Below are 17,591 nucleotides of genomic sequence, written 5' to 3' on the forward strand. Positions count from 1 at the left end.
GTTGCCCTCTCAGCCCGTATTTCAAACACACTATGGCCGGTGACAATAAAATCCACTCCAACACTTCCAAAGCTGAACTCTTCCTGTGCCAACACTAACCTTTCCGCAAGAAAGCTGCTCAAGGAGATACCACCCATCTCCCAACCTCTCCCACAAAGAACCTGCAGACTTTTTTGAACTCCCTTGCTGTTACCCTTAAGTATCCAACCATCATCAGACCCTAGGGCTTCTTCACGCTTGCTGATTCTGACCTGACTTCCTTCCTTCCTCCTCCTCCTCCTCTCTCCCACTGCACCTGGCCTGCTGGGTGAACCGGCCTCTCACGGAGTCGCTGCCTCCAACCCCTCTGACGTACAGCGCCATCTCCCTGACACACTCTGAACTTGGGTCCACTGACCTGGCAGGCTGAGTGTCCCCTTGGTCCCTCCCAAAGCCACACACGGCTGAGGTGGGAAGCCAAGGCTCTCTCATCCACCCTGGAGATAATCTCCAGAGTAACATTCTCCCAAAGAAGGCTCATCCTCTCAGAGCCCAGCTCAAGCTCCTTCCTTGGCCCTGCTCTACTGACCCTGTAGATGGAAACTCCTCCACCCAGGGTCAACCCTTTCCCACTCTGGCTCTGCCCTGTCTGCCTCTACATGACTCCGTTTTATTTACCCACCCAACAAATGCATTCGAAACCACATGCAGCCCTCCACCTGCTTTTGCACAGCCCATGAGCCAAATCAAAAGAATACTATTTTGTGACATGAAATTATATGAAATTCAATTTCAGTGTCTATAAATAAAGTTTTATTGGAACGCAGCCATGCCCAGCTGTTTGCACACTGTTTCCGACTGCTTTGGGGCTATAAGGTCTGGTTCTGTGCCTTTAATGTAAAAACCACTGTGGCATGCGTTGGGTGACCCCTGCCACCAAGTATCACTCTGGGCACATGGGAGCCATCCACAAATACTAGTTGAGTAAAGAAATGACCCTACAGTTCAAATGTTCCTGTAAACACAGATAATCCTGAAACTCAGGCTTCAAGTCTCTGACCCGACGGCTACTTCAATCCTTCAGCTACAGGACAGTAAAATCTTGGGTTTAGCCATCTCATAAAAAAAACAACATTCAATACTTGGAGACTGCAGTTGAAAGTCATCCTCTCTCCTACACCTTGACATACTTGTACCTCTATTTTTTCAGGTAAGATGGAAACCATTCAGAGGTGTGGAAATCCATGAGATGGCATGGGCCAATTTTTGCACATCTAGAGAAGAAAGCTATGTTTTGAAGGGACTTTCTATCGATTTTGATGATCACATACCTAAATCCAGCTATCCCTCTATGAGAGACTGAATTAGAGACAAAATTAAACACTTCCCCCCTGACATATGTTCATACAAGAAATACTGGCGCTGGGGCACCTGGGTGGCTCAGTCAGTTAAGCGGCTGCCTTCAGCTGAGGTCATGATCTCAGGGTCCTGGGATCCAGCTTCCTGCTCAGCAGGGAGTCTGCTTCTCTCTCTATCCCTGCTCCTGATCTCTCTCTTTTTCTCTCGCTCTGTCTCAAATAAGTAAAAAAATCTTAAAAAAAAAAAAAATTGGCCCTAAGAAGATAAGAATTCATACTATTGCAAACTGTTTAAAACCACCTAAAAGAATTTAACGTTCTCAATGAAGTATTGAATAACAACACACACAAATCACAGCACTGTGTAGTAACAGCACCTATCACAATTTACAATAAAAAGTGAGAAAGAAGTCACTTCCCTGGAGAGAACAAGAGAGTATCTGAAACCTAATGCCTGTCAAGGAAAGCTGCTGGGACAGGGGCCTGTGGAGTGCACACTGGCCAATTCCTCACCGCAGAAACACAAAAGTCATCGTGGATTCTTGCACTTAAAATAAATGTGTACAAGTATGGCCAAGCTTTTTCTCAGCAAGTTTACCAATTTAAAACACCTCTAAGTTCCTGGCCAGTTCTAAAATTCCAAAACTCTGGGAAGTAAGTTTACCACAAACAGAATTCTAACTATATGCAAATTTCTATCAATTAAATCAGCACTGTGCGAGCTTGACAAGCAGATGACCTAGAACGTGGGAGGTGAGGCTGGTAACAGTGATGACAGGACCTGCCATGTATGAATCCTAAGCACTATCTGAAGCATTACACCCTTCAAGCTTCACAACCATGGATGGGAGCCCGTTGTGCCCCCATTTCACAGACGGGCCCATCCCTAAACACCCCTTACGTGAAACGTGCACCGTGAATGTTTCCTAAGGGAAATGAGAGCAGAGTGCCCTGAAGACACGGGGGTGGGGATGGGGAGGAAGCAGCGCATGCCCCACGGCAACCCCGGTGTCCTGCTAACGGGGCCTACACGTGATCCATCACCCACGCCTGCTCTTCCTCCCTGGTGTCTGCGCCTGCGCATCCGTCCATCTTTCCTAGCTCCCCCCAGAAACTGAAATCCTCATCACCCATCTGGTTCTCCTGCTTAATGCCGCATACTGCAAAGCCTGGGGAAGAGGGTGGTCATCAGTCCAAGGATTCGGATACTACAATGTCCTAATCTCCTTCTTCCACCTCGCAATCTCACAGAAACCGAACAAAACAACTAGCATGTGCCACAATGTTAAGGGAATTTGTGATCCTAACCAGGGAACATAAAAACAAAAGATTAACTCCCAGCTTGAGCAGTCATTAAAATAAGTAACCATGACAGGTGGCAGATGCAGGGACAATTCTAGAGGTTTCTGACCCACACGTGTCAAGCAAGTGCAACCCCTCAGAGGCAGGGCTGATAACCAGACAGAACTAATTAATATGATCTAGGACAGAAAATAAAGCCTAAGAAGGCTTGCGAAGGTCATGTCAGGGACACTGGCTGACCCATGCACAGCCCTCACAGGGGCTGGGCTCGGTGGTGCCAGACACACCCCATGCCAATAACATTGTGGGGGCCAGGGGTCTAAGTTTATGGTCTTGGTACTAGATACAGCATCTTGGCACTGCTTTACTCAAGTCCTAGTTCTCGATGTGTAGTCAAAACTCAGTCATGGAGAACAATACAAAGAAGTAAAAAACTGCATGTGGAACCCTTAAACGAACTGGATCAGGTCTAAGACCAAAAAAAGTCCATGCAAATGTCCATGTAAAGCATGTATATACATTTTAATTTTTTAAAGCCTCATTAGGAGTCAAATGTCTTAAACTAGTATGCCTTCCTCTTATGCTCAAGAACACCAGGAACACTGTGTGAAATGTGATGGGGACTCGGGAGTCCAGGCTACAAAGGGCACGCAGGAGGGAAGCCTGGTGAATGCTAAGCTAGGGCTGCCCGAATGCTCCCATCTGCCCCCACACGGCCCTGGCACGTGGGGCTGGGGCTGCCCTTCCCCTGGAGGAGACATTGAAGAGTGTGCCCTGAGCCAAACAGCCAGAACAAGGTGCTCTGGGCCTCGGATCCCAACACTCCCCCTCCTTGAAACCAGCCCACTTAAGACAATCCTATTAGCGACAGGGCTGAAATGCCTTTGGTGAGGACGACTCCACTTGAACACAGAAACGTCTCAAGATCTGCTACCTGGAGCACAGAACTCTAATCCACACTGAAGTGGGGGAACCAAAAAAGTGGGCCGAGTAAACTGGAACTCCAGGCACGAATTCGGACAGGGACGGCTTGCTACGAGCTAAGATAATTTCCAAATGAAACTTACTTTTAAATTTTAAGAAAATCTATTCGCTGTGCTAAAAAGATTTACTATGATTAAAGACACATGACATAAGGGCACCTGGGTGGCTCAGTGAGGCGTCTGCCTTCTGCTCAGGTCATGATCCCGGTGTCTTGGGATGAAGCCCTCCATCAGGATCCCTGCTCAGCAGGAAGTCTGCTCCTCCCTCTCCCTCTGCCCCTCCCCCTGCTCGTGCTCGCTCTCACTCTCTCAAGCTCCCTCTCAAATAAATAAAATCTAAAAAAAAAAAACCAACAAAACACCACATAATTTATCGGCCTCTCAGAGATGTTTTTACCTTAGCCCAATAACAACCTGACTTTCAAGTGGGGACGATTTTCAATTCGGAAACCCAAAATATTTAGACTGATTAGAAACAACCGAACAGGGGTGCCTGGGCGGCGCAGTCGTTAAGTGTCTGCCTTCAGCTCAGGGCATGATCCAGGCGTTCTAGGATCGAGTCCCACATCAGGCTCCTCCGCTGGGAGCCTGCTTCTTCCTCTCCCACTCCCCCTGCTTGTGTTCCCTCTCTCGCTGGCTGTCTCTCTCCGTCAAATAAATAAATAAAATCTTTTAAAACAAACAAACAGACGAACAAAACAAAAAACAGGTCCACCACTGAATAGGCACCCTTGGAAAACAACTCTTACCTAGCCCAATAGGATTATATATACTTGAGGACAACCTTAGTAAATTTAACCTTTTTAAAAATAAATCTAGCAAATGACACTGTGTAAGGTCATATTCATTTCTGACCCACAATTTTAGCACATTCTAATCACTGCGTTCACACTTGCAACTAATGATCTGAGCAGACTTTAAAAGGAGCTAGCATTCTGCCTCTTTACTGACAGTCTTTCCACTTCTCTCTAATCAGAAGGGCAGAAAGAAAAGGTTCAAAATGATTTGTCAACAATAAATTTGCACATCTGATTTTACTAAACGTGTAATCTGTAAGGAGTGTGGGTCTAACTTCTGATTATACGGGCCAGGGCAAATATTCTTGGGGAAAAACAAATTCATCAAAGTGTGTAAGAGACCCTTTTTCTTTTACTATAAAGGACATTACTGGGGTAACTAGTAAAATCCGAGTCAGATCTGTTGCTCAGATAACAGAGCCTTACCAATGATAAATTTCCAATTTCAGTAATTATGTTGTGGTTACATAAAAGAATGCCACTGCTTATAGGAAACAGCCATTTAAGGATATAAGAGTAAAGGGGCATCACATCTTACACTGCTCAGGAAAAAAACACACATGAACACAGAGTTGTAGAGAAGAGAGAAAATAAATCAAGTAAAAAACAGGAACACGTGAGAATCTAGAAGACGGTCACAGTTCTTTGTACCGTTCCTGCAACTTCGGAGCCTGAAACCACCCAATTCCTATGAAGAGCTGTTGAGGCTTTTTCTCCATGGAAAGGCGGCGAGGATGGGTGGAAGCATTCTCATCCGAAGGTGATTTTGTCATCACTAGTTCTATTTCTGAAAGGCTGCCACTGACCTTCCTTTCCAAGTAGATTTCCCTAAAATGGACTCAAAGTTTCTGACCCACACTCTCAGTGCCTTCAGCAGATGAAAGGGGTGGCTCAGTGGACTTCTTCCAGATCGCCCCTGTCTTGGAAGGGTGTGGATAAGAGCGTGACGGTGCTGGGAAACCGCAGCACCATCCATAAAGTGAGGACAGCACGTGAAGCAGCCCTTGGCACCAGTTCAAGCACTCCTACCATGCCTCTGTTACTGAACCCCCGACTCTTGATTTATTTCTCCAAGTTGCATTAGTATTCATAGTCTAAAGCGCACGGATTCACAAGCGATAGCCCAGGGGCCAAATCTTGCTGACTTTTGTAGATAAAGTTTACTGGAAAAGAGCGACACCCATCCTGGCTTCCACCCTCCAAGGGCGGAGTTGGGCAGTAGTGACAGAGACCCCAAAGCCAAAAATATTCCCTTATCTGGCCCTTTACAGAAAAGGTTTATTGACTTCTGCCCTAGAGCTCCCAAGTGTTTAGTGACATTTGCGGCATCTTTACATCTTGAAACTGCCTCGAGGCTGAGGGATAAAGAAACTGGGCCCATTACTGTAGAAGAGTCATCTGGAGCTCCTGAAAGACGTTCCTGCACCGTGACAGGATGGTTCAACAGCCTCCAGGTGTCCGCTGGCTCTTCCTGCTCCACCTTTCACTGGACGGAGTGACGCCTGATTCATATTAGAGCGGATCCACAGAAATCCCAATGAGGTAAAGCACGATTACTGAGTTCTTGAACCATCCCCAGGGGAACTCAAGAAGCAAGTCTAACGGCACTTTTTATCGGCAGCCGTGTTTGAAGGGAACCCCAAGCAGTATGTACTTGCTATTATCTTATGCCAGTCGCCCCTTGTTTCCTTTCTCCTCCTCCCTAACGTAGCATGATTGCATTTTACAATTTGAATTACACGAATCTAAACTATTAAACCCTCACTTTGCAAAAAATGTGAAAATTGGTTGAATGTCACAAATCTTAAAAATCCATAAAATGTTTATTACAAAACGAGAAAGCCAATTCACTGCAAACAGCTGCAACAACTTTTAGCTGGTAAACAGGACACTCAGACTTCTTCGACCAATTCGGTCTAAAAACACATGGGAGGAAATCACACCGCATCTTCGAGAAAGCATTCTGGCATACAAGGCAGCCTAAAGCAGCACTTTGCTCCTGAGGCCCATCCCGGCTACTGCCGACGAGAGTTCACGCGAGGATGGTGAGGCGGCAGACAGCTGCATCCTGGCCATGTGCCTGCCGACGGGATCACGGGGCTGCACCACAGTGACAGCAGACTCATTGTCTGCTCCTGCTCTGTGAGACTAAGATGCCTGGGGCTCTGGCCACACCCAGGGACACACAGCCGACAGCAGCAAGGGAGCGCCAGTAGCAGACATACCAAGTTTTCACTGCTCGTTTCATTCAAACCCCCTTCCAGTTCAGAAAGTTTCAACTTTCCTTCAAGTTATTTCATGATTTCCTACCTTGTGAAAAAAGGAAAAATCACTACAGACCACAAGCAGCATTTTTTGAAGCACAGAATATAAATCTTTATTACTAAACAGCTTGTCAGTACAGGATTCTGCCCACAGTTGCTGAGGCCCCAGCCTGATTGGCTCAATGCAGTCCCGGTTTCCTGACGGCACTCCCATCCGCATGGCCAGGCCTCCATCCCTACTGGGGCCCTTCTGTCCAACCCACTTTTGCTTTCAGTACTCTGCGTGTGCACAGCTCTTTTAAGTGGTAATACAAAATAATCTAGGGCAAGGAAACAGTGGTCAATTTCCACAAGGACATCCGTTCCACCTATCTACTTTGTCAGCGACTTAATTAAAACATGTTCTCATCTCTGCCTCCTCTGGCCCTTTCTGTTGGGTATTATTCTTTCATCACTTCTACACCGTAAGCAATCTGACCTCACGGTTATTCACTGTTCACCACCACCACCTCTCCCCTCCAACGTGACGCTCCTTACAGTCATAAAGTGAATCTCACTGTCCACGCAACCGTGGAGGTAGATGGTTCAAAACACTTCATCAAATCAGACAGTTCCTGACCATAGGTAGAAGTGAAAGGTGCAGAAAAATTAATTCAAAATAAGAATCAATTTCATGTGATGTCACAGTATTTTGGACACACTAAGAAGTTAACGTTCCCATCACATTTTTAAATCAAGAACACCCCCATGTTTCAAGCCACGGGAGGCTCCAGGTGCTGATCCCAAGCTCCACTTCCTCTTAAAGAGACGTACTTTGGTGCACTAGGAGGACACCACACCTCACCGCTGCACTGGGGGGTGAGGGCTCAAGAACTTCCTCCAAGAGGGGCAGTCCAGGCACAGTCCTGGACAGTGAACAAACAGAGCCAAAAGGCAAGGCAAAGATCGCAGGAGATATTAGCTAAAGCTCTAATTTTTAACTGGTTTCACAGCCTGCACAAGACCAAAGTGGGAAATCTAAGGGTTAAATATTTTATCACTACCCTGAAAAGCAGGGGTCACTACTGATTCTAATTCTCGGTGATGAGCAAAAATGAGCTCCAGGTACTGGCCCCCAACAAGAAAACAAGGGTAGCTTTCTAAAAGCAAATTGCAGTCATATGATCCCACTCAATACTTGCTCTCAAATTCCCTAAAACTCCTCCTCACACCCCCAGAAAAATGAACATTTTGGAATGGTTCAGAGTACTTCCAATGAAAAATGCATCACGTAGTCTTGTTTTTATGACCACCATACATATGAAGTCAGAGAACACAACAGGGGTGTTTATTTACCTGTTATACGGAGGACTTTTTAAAGCTTTTATCTGAGACATTCTCACTGAAAACCTTAATGCTGTTATTTTCCACCAGAAGCTTCTTCAAAATGAGAAAAATGTTTATTTTTCCCAGATTAAAAGAGCTGAACTGGTCAAGTTACATGCACGTTTTAAAGTCAGTCTTGGAGGTCATGTAATGCAGTTACGTGTCCAGCCCGTCAGGACTTACACAGGGTAGACGAAGATCATTAAGGAGAGATGACAGCTATTAAGCTAGACCATTACCACAAGCTCACCCAGAACCTGTGCCTGAAGCACCCATTTGCCAACCCCCGAAACAAGACTGTGGTTCTTTATCGTATTGCCTGGGCGACCATCTAGCACAGGAAGTATTTCTTCAGCATCCAAGGGCGCACACCACACCCGGCCATCTTTTTAAATGCAAATTCTGAGTCTTTCTCTGTCTTTCAAGACCTGGATACTTCTGAGGAGCCCGAGTTCAGATTTTGGTGAACGACCCTCACTTTGGGTTTTCTCATGACTGGACTATGGGTATGGATTTCTGTCTCAGGGTATCACACCGGGGTATGTGATAGCATGTGTCCTTACTGGTGATGTTACGGTGGTATCTGTCAGGTTTTTCCACTGTGAAGTTACCATTTTTCCCTTTGTCATTTATAAATATCTTGGAAGAGATACTTTGGGGCTAAGTAAATAGCACAGATTGGAGGAGACTTCAGGAGACATGACAACTAAATGCAGAGTGGGATCCTGGATTAAATCCTGAAACAGAAAAAGGGTATTAATGGAAAACTTATGAAATTCAGTTAGGTCTGTAGTTTAGTTAATAGTAGTGTGCCGATGCCAACTTTCTAATTTTTATAAGGCTATCTGGTTATGTAAGAAGTCAGCATTACCGGAACTGGGTGACAGGAACAGGGAAGTTGTCTGTACTGTTTCTGCAACTTTTCTGTAAATCTAAAATTACTTCAAAATGAAAACTTTACAAAGCTGCAGATTGTAATTCCGTATGTCTGGTGGGGGCCTGAGAGTCTGCCTTTCTCTCAAGCACCCAGTGACGGCGAGGTCACTGGCACGTGAACCACTTCACGTGGGCCTTGCTAGGCCCTGACAGATGCAGCTGACATATTTATTTCACTGTGCACAACTTTCAAAGGACGATTGACTAAAATGCATCAAGATTACACTTCAAGTACAGTCATCACTGCTTAACTAGAGGCAATCCTTACCTCTGGCACACTGAAGCGCTATCTTAGTATAATGACATGGTGTGAGAAGTTAGTGTGACAAGGCGACCTTAGAGTCTGAAAGCACAACCTCTGCTACATTTGTCTACGGTTGGCCTTCCCCAGCTGAGCTTGGCACGCCTCCAAGACTGCAGAGCCAGAACCTCCAGCAGGAACACATAACATCCGCCCACACCGCAACATAGAGATGGGCCAAGGGGACAATGATCAGGCCACCCATTCCACCGACAGGAGGCATCCATTACCAAGGCCACGGGGAGGCAGGAGAGCAGAACCAGAATGACAAGAACGGGCTCTGGAATTCCTGCTCACAGTGAGCAACTGGCCACAAAGGTGATCTGTTCACCCCATTAAGATAACTGCATATAATAAACCCACAAGAAAGAAAATGAGACATAAGCAAGATACTTTGCAAGTTTCTGGGAGACTCAAAGGATCTAATGAGGGCAAAGGAAACCACAATGTGGAGCACACAGGAGTGGGTACAGCCAAAGAAGGGCTCTAAGCCAGTGGCAGGCCAGGGCACTCAGCAGAGCATGGGCTATGTCGGCTCACAGACACTGGATCCCTGCACAGAAAAGCTATACAAGAACCCTCCCTAGACCAGGTAGACCAGCCCCACATCAAAGGGGTCTTTAAGTTGTAAGACCCAGAGGAAAAGTCTCTGCAATCTGGCACTTGAAGTCCCACACAGTAACGAGCTCCCCACCACTTGAGGAGAGATCCACGTATTTTCAAAATGAGCCACACAGAGTCAGAGCTCTCTGCGCATTTCCTCTTGCCTTAAACAACAACAGTCACCAATATTTAAGGAATATTTGCCATATTAAGTACGAAGACAATATTTTTAAAACGATGACGGCGACAGTGACATTAAAGGAACAAAAGAATTGAAAAAAATCCTTATTGGTATCCTCAAAGTCAAGATAATACATTCAAAATACAAGTAGCTACCATGGAAAACAAAAACAGAATAAGCTCTTGATAATTTTCAATTGTGGAAATAAAAAATTTTAAACTGGACTGGGAGATAAACTGAAGCCCTCTCCCAAAAATGAGAATAAAGTGACAGAGGAAGAGGATAAACACAGAAGATTCAGTGGGTCAATCCAAGATGTCCATCATCAAAATACAGAAAAGAGTAAATGCAGAAGAAATTCTCAACTTACAAGAGAATTTCCCAGAGCTTCAGGGCAGGCCCCCAGAAGCACAGAGCATCTGCAGTGGGACTCCACATCTAGGGCACTTTGAAAATGTCTTAACACCAAAGAGGATCCTAAAGGGTAAGGAGTAAGCCTACTTGGCAGAAATGAAATTGAAATGATGAAGAAAGCCAAGATTAAAACATGGAATCCTGAACAAACTTGGATACATAATAAAGGAAAATACCAGAATACTTGTACTGGCCTAAGGAGTAATCAATAAGAGGGCTGGGGAGAAGAGGGGAAGTTGGAGAGATCTGACATTATCCTTGAGAATTTAAAACAATGTAAAGAGTCAACAGCAACAGAAAATGCAAAGAGAAAGGCGGTTACAAACAACAGAAAAAAACAAAAAGCTGCAGAAGAGAAAAAATGTTATTACTCAGCCACGAAGCAAACAATACTTACTTGCTCAGTCTTCAACAATTTGAGTTAACTGAACATAGCGAATTAAGGAGATAGAAAAGGTGGGATATGATAGAAGAGCTAAATCACCCTATAATAACAAAGTCAACAATGGGTAAAACCACCTTACTCTTCAGGGCTACGGAGACCTTCCTGAGCAAACAACAGAAAGATGTAAGTCTTTGAGGAGTAAAACAGGGGAGTGCTGCTCCTCGACCTAAGTTGTTCACTAATGCTTTACTGTGCAGATTACTTTGATTAAAATATTAGCTATCTGTGTTATTTTTTAAGAACATGGACCTCAGGCAGATTGAGTTCAAACCCTTGGCTCAGTGTGTCTTGGACAAGTCTCTCAACCTCTGTGGGTCTCAGTCACCTCATCCATAAAATGTGACAGTCTCTATAAAATGTGACACATCTATAAAATGTGACCTCACTGGATCCCTGTGATGAGAAACACTGGAAATGGTTAGCAGTCCCAGCCACAGCACAGAACCCATACATGGCAGCCATTTTTAAAAACTTAAAGCCAACTGATGTTGACAGAATCCAACCTCATAAGCACATATTCTTACTTTAACTGCAAGACACAGGGAAAATGAAACCGAACACAGAAAACTAATCTTGTGGGATGTTTCCGTGTTTTCCTACCACTAGATATTTGTACCCAGGGTGGCCCTAAAAGCTGACTATTGAATGGTCGGACCACCTCCTTTCTGACTGCCTGTTTCCCTCACTTAGGGAGGACCACTCAACTATCCCAAGTTATTTTCCTGTCTCCCAAACGTCAGTTCCAAGTGTCCCCTTGGAAAGGACAGGCTCCTCCCATCGACTACCTTCCCTTAGTGCTAGTTTCACCAACACCATCAGGCCTTGGGGTAAGTTCGAATAGCGAGCAATTAGCTGTTCCACTCGAACAGACCCGAAGCTGGGCCGTGCCTGGACAGGCCAGGCACAGTCTCGATCCTTGGAAGCCCACACGTGGGAGCAGCTAGCTCTTCAGGGAGCGTTCAGGTCTTCAGAAACACTCCGCCTCCATTATGGCAGAGTCTCCAACGTGCTCACACGGTGGAGGTGAAATGGGCATCCACTTGGGGGGGGGGGTGCTCGAAGCAAAAGCCTAAGGCCACACTTCAGAAGGCCTATACCGAAGAGATGGGGGGACAAAACCGCGAACTCCTCCCTCGCGGCCCGTGGCTCTCCCTCAGACGGCACCGACCCCCTCCTTTCCTCCGTGAGCCCTCGGCCAAGTGGGGGTGTGCGCTCTTGCCTGCCGGTGCCCTAGGGCACACGCCGGAGCGGAGGTCGGCCTGACAGCAACCCCCGGCGCGGGCCTTGTTCGCAGTGTCGTCTCCCCGTGTCCCCGACAAGTGACAGGGGCGGCCCGCCACCGCGCGCAGCCGCCCGGCCCGTCCCCCCCGCCCGTCCCACAGGCGAGGCGCGCGGCCCCCCGGGGGGAGCGACGCTGCCGCGCGGCCCGCCACCCGGAGCGCCGCCAGGGCCGGGGGGCTGCCGGGGGGGGGGGAGGCTGACGGGGGCGGCGGGCCCGGGGCGGGGGAGCCGCAGGAACCGGGAAGGGGGGCCCGGAGAACTGAGCGCACCGACGGGGCCGAGGGCGGCGCGCAGGGCGCCGAGGGGCGTCCGGGCCGAGGGCGGCGGGCCGTTAGCCGGCCGCGCAGGGTGTCCCGGGCGGGGGCGGCGGGCGCGGGCGCGGCGGCCGGAGGAGGGCGCAGGGAGGAGGGAGGAGGGGAGATCTCGCTCTCGCTCTCGCTCTCGCCCCGCGGGAAGGGGGAGGTGGAGACGCGACCGGCTGCGGGAGCTGCAATTACCGTGTGGGCTGCGGAATTCTCGTGGTGTTTGTCGGGGAGATGCGATAATGGCGTCCGTCCTCGCGAGAGAAGCCGCCACTCTGCGCAGGCGCCGCGAGTCCCTCCCCGCGGCCCACCGCCCTGCATCTTCTGCGCAGGCTCTCCAAGTGGGACGCGCCAGACGAGGGAACGGGACGAGGGGGCGGGGCCTGCCGCTCCAGGCCTCCCGCGCGCTTTCGCCCGCGCCGGCAAGCGCTGAGCATGCGCACGCGTCCTCCTGCCGCGCCACGGTTGGGGCTTCTCAAGATCCTTATTTCCCCGGCGTGAGCTCCGTCTCCTCGTTAGCCCAGTGAGAAGTCGCGTCGGTGGACCGTGAGAGGAATGTACGTTTCTTCTGAGGCTGAATGAATAGGAATTAGCTCCTCGCGACGACTACATATCCCGGAGGGCGCTGCGCGAGCTGCTAGCGGTGCTTTCTGGGAATCGTAGTCCCTACGTGTGCTCCAAGCCTGCCGGTACTTGTAGTCTCACCGTACTCCGGTCTCCAGTCGGCCTCCGCGACCGCAGCTGCTGGGACTTGTAGTTGGGAGGCCCGGGCCGCGGCCGCTGCGGGTCCAGAGGGGTGCCCCCAAGTAATACCTGATGCTCGGGTTCCCACTTCCCAGCGTTCACGCGTGGGGAAAAAATGTGCGTTAGTGATGTGACCTGTTCCATGTGTAACTAACATGTTACACGTCATATGTTCCGGGCGTATGTAATGTGTAGGCTGTGTCATACAGCGATATACAGTATGGATGTGGCTGTGTTACACGCATACAGCGTAAGTGCGCGTTTGTTGATACTCGTAGGGAAGGATTCCTGGCTGTAGACAATTCCCGGAAACGTTACACCTGCTTACTGGTACCACTGCTGTTCTTCACCCATGCTGGCATTCCCCTGCTTTTTAGTTTTCTTCTTTATACTAGCCTCTGGTTTTCTGAATTGTTTACAACGAGCAAGAACTCCTTCAATCATCCAAAAACGAGACTATGGAGCTACTTTCATTTGGAAAAGAAAATGCTTTACCGTTTCTCTAAGTTTCTTGCCCACTTCCCTTTTTGCCAATGATAAAAACTTGATTCAGGGCGGTAAGGAGTTGTGTGACCTTGGGTAACCTTGCTAGTTCGAGTTTCTTTCAGAATTAACACTTGGGGATCCACCGAGGCAGGTTGTTCATTGGGTTGGCTGTGCAGGAAAGATGCCTTGAAGAAAAGATAATTCGCATTGAAATGAGAATTGTCCTGTGTAGAGATGAGGGAAAATTGCTCAGCAAGTTCACACTGCTAGAAAAAGACAAAAGCAGAGTTTGGAATCCAAAACGCTCTGGTCTAGAATCTGCCTCTGGTGGAGAAAAGGGTGGCAGAAGCTAACCACACAAATCCTGAGGGATGAGTAGGGGCAAAATAGAGCCATGCCTTCTATCCCCACCTCTGCCTCAACCATAGCCAATCTAAACACTAAACTAAGAATTCTTAACATGGACACGTGAATACCTGAGTACAAAGCAGTTAAATGTAGACTGATATTTTTCATATTATTTCAAAATATCAGAAAGTCCTTGTCTGTAGCCCTGTTGCAGGTGTGGGTTGCTGGCTTCTTCCTGGCCAGGCCTTGCACACTGCCGGGCTCCAAGCCACTGCTAAGTCATCATCAGAAATTAAGCCAGTCAAAATTGTAATTGTACTTATGCCAGAGTCATGGATTTCTCTTTTTTGTTTTTGATGATTCAGATTTATTTATTTTTCATTTTGCTGCCCAGGAAGTTCAAATAGAGGAAGCTGTTACTCAGTATTGACATCTAGCTGATTAACCATGGTTTTAAAAATAATTAAATAGCTGGAAATTGACAAAGACAGCTGTTTACCAATGAAGGGTTGTGTCCTTATTGCAGAGGGCCCTCCTCCTTGCCAGTCAATTCATGCAAGAATCCAGTCCAGGGAACTCTGGGGGGCTCAGTCCGTTAAGCATCTGACTCTTGATTTCAGCTCAGATCATGATCTCAGGGTGGTGAGATTGAGTCTCGGGTTCCATGTGGGGCGTGGAGCCTGCTTAAATTTCTCTCTCTCCCATTCCCTCTGCCCCTTCTTTCTGTCTCCCTCTCTCTCTCTCTCTCTCTGCCTCTCTTTCTCTCTCTCTCAAAAATCATCATCATCATCATCATCATCATCATCATCATCATCATCCAGTTCAGGTTCTGGAGTTAATGAGGCTAGTGCCATGTTAGTGGGGGCTTTATGAAAAGAGAGGGAGGTGCACTCTGGCCTGAATGGCACCGGAAATGGGGGACCCCTTCCATGTGTGTGCACTGGGCATTTGCAAATATCTCAAAGGCCCCTTCTTCAAAATTGTGTTTTGCCCACTTCAAGCAAATCCTGGAATTCTGTAGAAGGGGCCTGTTCCTGAAGATGCTGCTAGGTTGGAGAGAAGTCAGTTATTCATGAAACTCCCAGTTGCCCAAGAAAAGCCTAGAAAACAGTACTATTGTCTACAAGAGCAGGGACATTGAATTGACCTGACCTGGGCTTGGAATTTAAGCTCTCCTGTGGCAGCCTACACTGCTGAGGCCTTCTGAGCCTCCACCACCTCCTCCGGAAACTGGCATTTCAGACTCACAGCTCATGGGGATATTGGGAGGATTCAATGAAATAGACTTTGTAAAGGGTTTAGCAGAAGGTCTGACTCAAGAAATGATCATATTACCATGTGTTCAGTTGCCATGCCTTGAGCTAGGCACATATTATAGTCCCTGTTCTTGGTTAAGCAATACATCCAGGTCACACAGCCAAAACAGTGCTAGAGCCTTGAAGAGAAATGTTGTGAGATAATGGCTGGAAAAGTAGTTAGGATATGGGCCATGCAGGTCCTTGTTGGCCAAGGGATGAGTTTTGTTTTGATCCTAAAATAATGGAAAGCCTTTATAAGGTTTGGGACAAGGGTAGATATGATCAAATTTGCATTTTCAAAAGTTACTCTAGCTAGAATGTTGAAAAATGAATTGGGGGTGGGGAGAAAGATTCCTAAGTGGATTTAGGGAGACCACTCGAGGAGGCTGTGGCAGGGGTCCTGGCAAGAGATGATGAAGGCCTGAACTAGGGTGGTCACAGTGGAGACTGAGAGGCAGAGAAGTGGACAGTGTTAAGAGATATCATGGGATGAAATCAACAGGACTTGACCATAAACCCGATACTGGGGGCACAGGTTAAGGGAGAGGGGCATCTGGGATGCCACCTGGGCCTGTAACTATGGAAAACCAGGTGGATGGAAGTACCGTTCCCTGAGATGGGGAACTCTGGGCACTACCAGCCACTGGCCACCACCCATGGTTGTGGAGACTACCCTGAATAGTGTCTCTTTACATTCTGTAATTCCTCTCCTACTCTAGGACACCTTTTTCTGCTTCACACAGAAGCACCTGCTGGCAAGAGATCAGGTTTGGGGTTAAAGCGGAGTCCTGGAAATAGAGCCCATAGGATAATTCAGGGGAAATGGAAAGAAGTAGCATTCAGCTCCCACTGTAGGCTCATCCCCCACTGGCATGGATTCCACCACAGCCACATGTTCTAGTCCACCAAAAGATTTAAGGACCAGGAAGTCCGTCGGTAATGTGGTGGAATAGGAGCTTCCCCTTCACATGCCCCCACAGCAACAATAATTTAAGAGCCATCCATGGCTGAAGCCTTCCTGAAGCAGCCCTGAGACCCAGCTCTAGCCACTTGTACCTGGTACAGAAACAGTCCCACCCACCCAGGAACACAGAGGGAAACATACCTACCCATAATGTGACACACTATGTTAAATGAAAACCATATGATCATCTCAATAGAGGCAGAAAAATCATTTGACAAAATTCAACATCCTTTGTGATAAAAACTCTCAACATAATAAAGGCCATGTGTGACAAGCTTATGGATGATGTCACACGCCGTGGTGAGAGGTTGAAAGCTTTAACTCTGAGACCAAAAACGAGACAAGGGTACCGATTCCACAGAGTCCTGGAAGCCCTAGCCAGGGAAATTAGACAAGAAAAAGAAGTAAAAGTCCTCCAAATCAGAAGGGAAGAAGTTAAATTGTCTCTGTTTGCAAATAACATGAAACAGAAAACCGTGAAGACTCCACCAGAAAAAAACTGTCAGAACTTATAAACAACATGCAAAAATCTATATACTAACAAAGAATAATCTGAAAAAGAAATGAAGAAAACAATCCCATTTGCAATAGCATCAAAATAATAAAATAGTTAAGAATAAGTTTAACCAAGGAGGTGAAAGATCTGTACACTGAAAACTATAAGACGTTGATGAAAGAAATTGAAGAAGACACACAAAAAATGGAAAGATATCCCATGCGTATGGGTCGGAAGAATTAATATTGTTAAAATGTCCATACTGCCCAAAACAATGTACAGATTCCATGCAATCCTTGACAAAATTCCAAGAATATTTTCCACAAAAATAGAAGAAACAATCCTAAAATTTGTATGGAACCACAAAAGACCCCGAATAGATGGAGCAATCCTAAGAGAAAAGAACAAAACTGGAGGCATCACACTTTCAGATTTCAAACTACTGTCTATCACAAAGTTACCCAAATCAAAACAGTATGATGCTGGCATAAAAACCAACACACAGACCAATGGAACAGAAAAGAGAGCCCAGAAATAAACCCATGCACATTCGGTCAACTAATCTTGAGCAAGGACATCAAGAACACACAATGCAGAAAGAACAGTCTCTTCAGTAAATGGTGTTGGGGAAAATGAACATTCGCATGCAAAAAAAATGAAATTTGACACCCATTTTACACCATACGTAAAATCAACTCGAAATAGATTAAAAACCTAAAGATAAGACCTGGAACCATAAAACTC

The 17,591-nt window shown here is 46.9% G+C and overlaps 1 protein-coding gene across 10 annotated transcripts in view; it reads right to left on the reverse strand.

Annotated features, from left to right (window-relative positions):
- BANP (BTG3 associated nuclear protein) overlaps positions 1-12,839 on the reverse strand; it is a 134,209-nt gene extending 121,370 nt beyond the window's left edge. For 9 of the 10 annotated variants that reach the window (XM_087870383.1, XM_045772810.2, XM_045772809.2 and 6 more), the window contains exon 1: positions 12,707-12,826. The gene's annotated coding sequence lies outside the window, so the exon portion shown is untranslated. Of the gene's footprint in view, positions 1-12,706 lie in introns of all 10 variants that reach the window. The other variant, XM_087870386.1, reaches the window with a different exon arrangement.
- Between the last annotated feature and the right edge of the window lie 4,752 nt (positions 12,840-17,591).

This window comes from Ursus americanus, chromosome 21 (assembly GCF_024610735.1).
Source record: "Ursus americanus isolate L20-20 chromosome 21, mUrsAme1.1.p, whole genome shotgun sequence".
NCBI classification, from domain to species: Eukaryota; Metazoa; Chordata; class Mammalia; order Carnivora; family Ursidae; genus Ursus; species Ursus americanus.